Source organism: Somniosus microcephalus, chromosome 3 (assembly GCF_052327205.1).
Source record: "Somniosus microcephalus isolate GS21.2 chromosome 3, FLI_Smic_1.0, whole genome shotgun sequence".
Lineage (NCBI taxonomy): Eukaryota > Metazoa > Chordata > Chondrichthyes > Squaliformes > Somniosidae > Somniosus > Somniosus microcephalus.
The window spans coordinates 10,738,837-10,746,333 of NC_140989.1; the positions used below are offsets into that span (position 1 = coordinate 10,738,837).

Sequence of the window (7,497 nt, forward strand, 5' to 3'; positions counted from 1 at the left end):
AGATGAAGAGAAAAAATCTGAAGTTAAATCAGCTCTCCACAGATTAGCAAGCCAAAAGAGAACATCGTTAGTTACCATTAGAGAATAGCTAACGAAGTGAAAAAACTGGAAGGTTTACACCCACCGGCGACGCTTCAGTTGACAGGTAATGTGGCTGAAAATTGGAGAAGGTTCAAACAACGTGTGGGGTTGTATTTATCAGCAATCGGAGCTGACGAGAAAAGTAATAAAAAGAAATCGTCACTGTTCTTACATGTCGTGGGTGATGAAGCACTGGAGGTGTATAATAATTTCACATTCGCTGCTGATGGAGACAAAATGAAGTTAGATAAAATAATGGAACAGTTTGAGGTCTACTGCATACCTAAACGTAACGTGACGTTTGAGAGGCACAGGTTTTTCACATGTGTTCAGAAAACGGGTGAGACTATTGATCAGTATGTGACTGAACTGAGAAACAGAAGCAATTCGTGTGAATTTGAGGGACTGACAGACTCACTGATAAAAGACAGACTGGTGTGTGGTATTCCGGATAATGGTCTAAGGGAAAGACTGCTAAGAGAGCAAGATCTAGACCTGGGAAAAGCCATAGCACTGTGTAGGGCTACAGAGACTGTGAAGTTGCAGGCAAAGGAGCTGTTCAGTGCCAATAGCTGCAACGTGGATGCAGTGAGAATGAACGGACATAAACCGTTTAACAAAAAGAGCGCCAATGTGAAAAAAAAGGCGTGGCCAGCGAACGAAAATGAAAGGGACAATCGAAAGTCATGTAGTCGATGCGGTACACAGCATCCACCAAGAAAGTGTCCAGCATATGGTAAAACATGCAATAGTTGCAACAAAAACAACCATTATGCCCGTTGCTGCAAGAACCAAGCGCAACAAAGCAAGGTCCATGCAGTAGATGAAAGCGAGATAGAGGAGTTCAATGTAGATGTTGTGTCTGAAAACAAAAAAGAAGAAAGAGACTGGATGTTGACACTAAAAGTGAATGACATACACATTCCATTTAAATTGGATACTGGAGCACAAGTTAATGTGATATCAGAGACTGATTTTAAGAAAATTAGACCCAGACCAAAGATACATGGAATCAAAGTGAAAGTGACAGGATACTCAGGTACTGAAATACCAGTGAAAGGGAGATGCATTGTCAAAGTAACACACAAGGACAGAGAGCACACGCTAGCATTAATCGTGGTGCCAAAGGAGGTGCAAGCCATACTAGGTTTAAAAGCCTGTGAGAGACTGAACCTGGTAAAGAGAGTCCTCGTTGTGGAAAGCGAAGGAGAGACAGTCTATGATGAACTGAATGTTACGTACACACCGGGTAAGCTGATGTATACAGCAGACACGTTGTCCAGAGCTGTCGACCTAGGAGAGCCCGCAAACACAGTGAAAAGACTGATGTACAAGGCAAAAGACAGTGGAACTGACTTCTACCAAAGCATGCTTGTATACCGCACAACGCCGCTCGAGTGTGGTATGTCACCAGCCCAACTCCTGATGGGACGTCGGCTAAGGTCAAACCTACCCATCCCGGAGAACCTCCTGAAAACAAAAGAGGGGGAGAAAGTGAGAAAGTTCAAAAAACAACAGAAAGAAAAGCAAAAGTACTACTATGACAGAGGAACACAAAACCTACCTGAACTCCACACTGGTGACCAAATAAGGTTCAAAGGCAAAACAAACACATGGACTCAGAAGGGAACTGTCCTGAGTGAAGTTCAACCAAGATCATACACCATTCAGACAGATGAGGGTGCTGTTCTGAGAAGAAATCGTCGAGATCTTCTCATGGGACTAGCCACAGCAGGTCAAGAGGCTGATACTGTTGAACAACCTGATCACACAGCTGAGAACCAATCATCTGAGGCAACAACTCAGATTCAAGGACAATCAATCAGAAAATCCTCAAGACACGTGAAGCCTCCTGAGAGACTCATTGAGCAAATTTAAGGACTATTGTTATAGAAGGAAGTAATGTTATCTTATTCTTTCTTCAAGTTCTAGTGTATTGACATATTTCATGTGAACACACAAAGCAAGGTTAAAAAACCTTGATCATGATAATGATAATGTAAGTTCATTAAGTGTTACAGTTAAAATGCAGATTAATACAAAGAAAACATGTTGTTAGTTAAAAGTAAGATACTTTTGTTTTAAGAAAAGGAGATGTAATGATATCAGCAAATAGTGATGTTATTTGCCTGTTTGATTATGATGCTTTACCAGCATGATTGCAGGTATTGATTACTTATGCCTGACCAGCAGAGGTCATGTGACCAAGAGAAGCAAGGCAGTTAGTTTTAGTTTCTGTTTCGTTCTAGATGCTTCACAAGCATCGTGTCTCCTGTAAAAGCTGTATAAAAGAGTTGAACAAGCTTTAGATTAAAAGTCATTCTCTTTCATAAATGTCTCATCATTGAACCCACAAAGAAATCAATGCAAAGGTCAGCTATCTTTGACCGCATCTTTATGGATGTGGCCTTTCATGGTAGTCCCTGTCTTCCTTACACTATTCAGTGAAACTGCCAGCGATGTCAATTTAACTCTTTCCCCCCTTTTGGTACTTGGCCTTTCCCAAGTTAAACCACATGTATAAGCATCGCTGTGCCTCCTGCCCCATGCGGTGATCAGTCGCTGGTTCGGGAGGCCCTGCATACCCATCATGTCTAGAGCAACCTTGTGTTTTCCAACTTTTTCTGACTCGCTTTAGCTCTTTGTTTGGTCCGTTTCTTTTTACAAGCGGTGCATGCTGCTATTACCCATCTTATAGCCATGACTAACTGTACTATCACTAATATATGAGAAATGATGTGGATCCATGGGTGTATGTTGACATTCATTCCCCAATCCCACAGCTTCTCATACCACGGGACTTCCTGTAGCTCGACCTCTATGTCCCTTCCTAATTCCCCAAGATTCCTTTGCACCACTATGTATTGTTTCACCATCTTAGTTAAATCCTCTTTCATTTCTTGCAGATTCTCTTGCAGGCGGGGTATTGGGGCCCCTACCGGATCTTCATCATTAACCAACTCGTCCTTTAGACTATCTGGCACATTTAGTTTTATCTCCTCCCTTGAATCTGGTGTATCCAATTGTCACAGGGATCTTTGGCGTAAAGCAGAAGTTGGGCATTGTGATTGCACATACAAGGTTACTATATTGGTACTCAGTCTCTGTGGTGGCTATACAATACTCCCCTTCGCCTCTATATCCCGAGCGGGTGTGATGGTGATCAACATGTGATAATTCCAACACACACCCCTCTGTCTTATTATAGCCGCACTCATCCTTAGGGCCTTCTCCTACTGGATGTGGGCATATCGTAAGCATGCCTTTCCCGTGGCATCTGTTTAGGGAGACTCCTCTCATAGTACCATTCTTCCTGATGGCATAGGTATCAATTGGATAGTATTGGAGGTATGTCTCACCCCTCATTATGCCTATGTTTGTTACCTGGTACTGTGGGTATGGAGTCGTGTCTAGTCCCACCACTGGTATCAGGAGTACCATGCCAATCATTGCTGTCACTTCTGCTTTACATTTTTGTATCACTGGATATACTCTGGTCATCCCTTTGAGGGTACAAGCACTCAGAGGGCCTGGATTCTGGCTCAGGCCATGGAGCTGTGTGCTGTTAATCCAGTCTGGTACCTTGCCTCACTGTATCTGTGCCAGATTATGTTTTAACTGTCCGGTTATCCATTGGCTATAGGCATGACACAAGCCTCTCCCTACCCCATCTTTTGCCTGTTCCTCATCTCTATGGTTTAGTTTGTTGATAATGCTAGCATGGTCCTCTATAACCTTGATTCCCTCGAGTAATTTCCTTATCGTATGTCCTCCCAACTCTGATCCTTGTCGAACCAAACCAGTTTCCTTCTCTAAAATCTGTTGTATTACCCCTTGTAGTCATTCCACACTACTTTAGACTCCTTGTATATCTAGGGCATTACTGAATGATGTCCCTGTGTTTATTCCTGTGAGTATATCGGTTCCTAAGCTCCTCTTAATCCTTTGGTGGAATGCAGCAAGTCCCCTAAAACTAGTAGCCCCTGTTGCATCAGCAGCTTGGTTAATTACATTCCTTATCATATATGCATACAATTCTCTAATTTTAGTAAACCTTTTACAATATCCTGGCTACTGTAACATGGTTAAGTTCATCAGCACCAGTACAATTTCATGTCTCATGTTACCATACAATTGTTCTCCCTCGGTAAGTAATACTAGTCCATTCATGGGTCCAGGTTTCATACCTGGACATTGTAGCATCCTCGGTTCGCTTGTCTCTTCTTTCTGTGTATTGGGAGCCATGGATGAGACTCCGAATGTGATTGTTCCATTAAAACATGATGCTTCCTCATCATGTACTTGTCATGTAATGTGGGATGTCCCTTCGCTTATTTCGTGTCCCAGCAGTAATCCCACCTTCATGGTGAAGTTTCCCTGTAAATTAAGCAGAAGCCTGGTCGTCACCAGAGGTTAGTTTATCTCTGGTGTTTATTCCATTGTTCTTGTGGGATTTAAGATCAGATGGGTTATTGCTTTATCGTTTTAATTAGGTCCAATGTTTTCCCTTCATATCTATACATGCGCACATATCGCTGGTCATGATAACCTCAAATGGTCCAGCCCATCTAGGTGAGAATCCTAATCTCTCTGGCAATATTTTAACAAATACCTGCTTGCCCACCTTGGGTAGGGGCTCCGAGGCCCCCTGCTTTTGTGTATTTTTATCTCCGATGTCTTGTTGTTCTTTAATTTCTTGTTTGAGCTCTTTCAATTGATTATCCAATGTTTGTACGTATTTCCTAATGGCCTTGCTTAAGGCTGTTTTCAGGGTTCTGTTCATTCGCTCTACCATGCCTGAGCTTTGTGGATGATAGGGGATATGGAACTTCTGTCTTACTCCTAGTAGCTTACAAGCTTCTTTTATTACCTTTCCTGTAAAGTGGGTACCTTGATCTGAATCTATTTGCAACGGGACCCCCCATCTCGGTATCACGTCGTATGCAAATATTCGGGCCACAGTCTGAGCACTGCAGTCTCTGGTGGGGAATGCTTCCACCCACCTTGTAAACTGGTCCATGATCACTAGGCAGTATTTCTTCCCTCTGCTGTTATTCTACGTATTGCTTTTGGTGTAGGCATCTCTGTGTCCGCTGCTGCTCTTGCTGCCTGATCAGCTAACATATTTCCTTTTTGTTGCTCGCTCACTATCTTACAGTGTGCCTTTATTTTAATCACAGCTACCTCCTCATGCTGTATTTGTCCTCCTCCGGAGGTTACATATCCTCTCCTATTCCACGCTATTATATAATGATGTACTACCCCAAACGCATATCTACTATCTGTGTATATATTTACACGTTTCCTTTTGCCAATTTCAATGCTTCCGTGACAGCCACTAGTTCTGCTACCTGTGCTGAGGTTCCTCCTTCAAGCCCTCCCTTTGCGACTGTTTCTCCATTCTCAGATACTACTGCCCAACTGTGTGTGACTCCCCATCTATATATCAGCGAGATCCGTCTACATAAAAGGTGTTCTCAGGATTTTCAAGGGGCGATTCTGATACGGTTCCTCTGACCTCTTCTTTGATTACTAACTGACACTCATGTGCCTCACCCTCTGATAGCATTCCCTCTGCGGGGTTGACTTTATGTTCCCTTATAATCTAGACTGATCTGTCCTTGTGTATCAATACTGCTTCTCAAGCCGCCCTCCTTTTGTCTGATACAGTCTTCATTTAGCCTGTGTTTAGCAGGTCCACCACTGTGTGTTGCGTGTGTAATATGGCTGTCCTGACATAGTAATGGGCTCGCATATCCGCACCGCCTATGCGGCGCAGTCGAGGACCGCCACACATCTCGCCATTCCTTTAGCCACGGGGGTTTGTTGGGTGGAGGAACAGGCAATTGGCTTCATATCTCCCCCGTACTCTTGGGTGACTACAGCATTATAGAAGTTCCCGTCTATACTATTGTATATATGGAATGGTTTGACTATATTTGTCAATCCTAGTGTGGGTGCAGATGTCAGGGCTGCTTTTAATTTTGCATAAGCCTCGTCCTGCTCCGATTCCCATTCTATCTTATCAGTGGCGGGTCTCCCCCTTTAACTAACCGTTAAATCGGTTCTGCTTTCCCTGCAAAGTCTGATATAAAATTCCTGCAGTAGTTAAATAGTCCCAACACTTTCCTCACTCCCCGGACGGTCACTGGCCTTGGCATGTCTTTTATGGCTGCCTTTTGTTCCTGCGGGAGTGCCTTACACCCCTGGCTAATCTCGTGCCCTAGATACTTTACTTTGGACAGTCCAACCTGTGCCTTTTTGGGGTTCAATTTAAAGCCAGCTTTCTTAAGTGTCTGGAGGGTGGCTAGTAATGCTCCCATGTGTCCTTTGGCATCCTCTGATGCAATCATTATGTCATCGACATATTGGAGTAGGGCGCTCTGGTACTTTGATAGGTCTAACTCGTCTAAGGCTTGACTCAGTACACGGTGGAATATACTTGGACTATTGTGGAACCCCCGCGGGACCCTGGTCCATGTATATTGTCTATCCCCGACAGTAAAGGTGAATTTCCCTTGTGATTTCTCTACCAATGGTATGGACCAGAACCCATTCGCTATATCCAAGACTGTAAATATCTTAAAGTCTGGTTTCAGACCATTAAATATCTGATTCAATACGGTCTACACAAATTTACACCAACCAGAATTTCACCGTGGTCACAATAAAAGTCTGGTTTTAATAGGTTAATTAACCTCAATAACTCCAATCCAATCCAGATCAATTTTTTTTACCTAACCAGTTTCACTTGAAAAAGAAAGAAACCATAGTTTCATTTTCTTCCAGGCACATTGGTAACTGTGACTTCAAGGCTGAAGCTTATCTTTTGTAAAACAATTAACAAACTTAAAACAATACACACTTGTCCATCATTCAAGACAAGTCTTCAAAAGGTTAAACAGCTTTTAGCTCTCTGTACAAAAGAGCGGGTGGAGCTAAAACAAGCACAACAGACACTTTTTTCCAAAGACAGAAACTTCCACACTTTTAACACACACTTTCACACAAACTGAGATCCCAGCATTCCTTTTAAGATTCCTTTCACTCAGCAAATCCTGGATTTTGCTTGTTTTGGACAGAAGCTGATAGCATCTGTGTCGATAAAACTTTAATTTAATTCGCATTGAATAAGATATTTAATGGTCTGAAACCAGACTTTAAGATATTGACAGTCTTGGATATAGTGAACGGGTTCTGGTCCATACCATTGGCAGAGGAATCACAAGGGAAATTCGCCTTTACTGTCGGGGATAGACAGTATACATGGACCAGGGTCCCGCAGGGGTTCCACAATAGTCCAAATATATTCCACCGTGTACTGAGTCAATCCATTTCTTAAATTACTGCTACTCGAGTACAACTTTGGCACCCGTTTTTGGTCCAAATTCGAGTACGTCTACTCAACTCATAATA

The 7,497-nt window shown here is 42.8% G+C and overlaps 1 pseudogene; it reads right to left on the reverse strand.

The window, feature by feature from the left end:
• Positions 1-3,054: 3,054 nt before the first annotated feature.
• On the reverse strand, positions 3,055-4,203 carry LOC147120846 (uncharacterized; annotated as a pseudogene).
• Between the last annotated feature and the right edge of the window lie 3,294 nt (positions 4,204-7,497).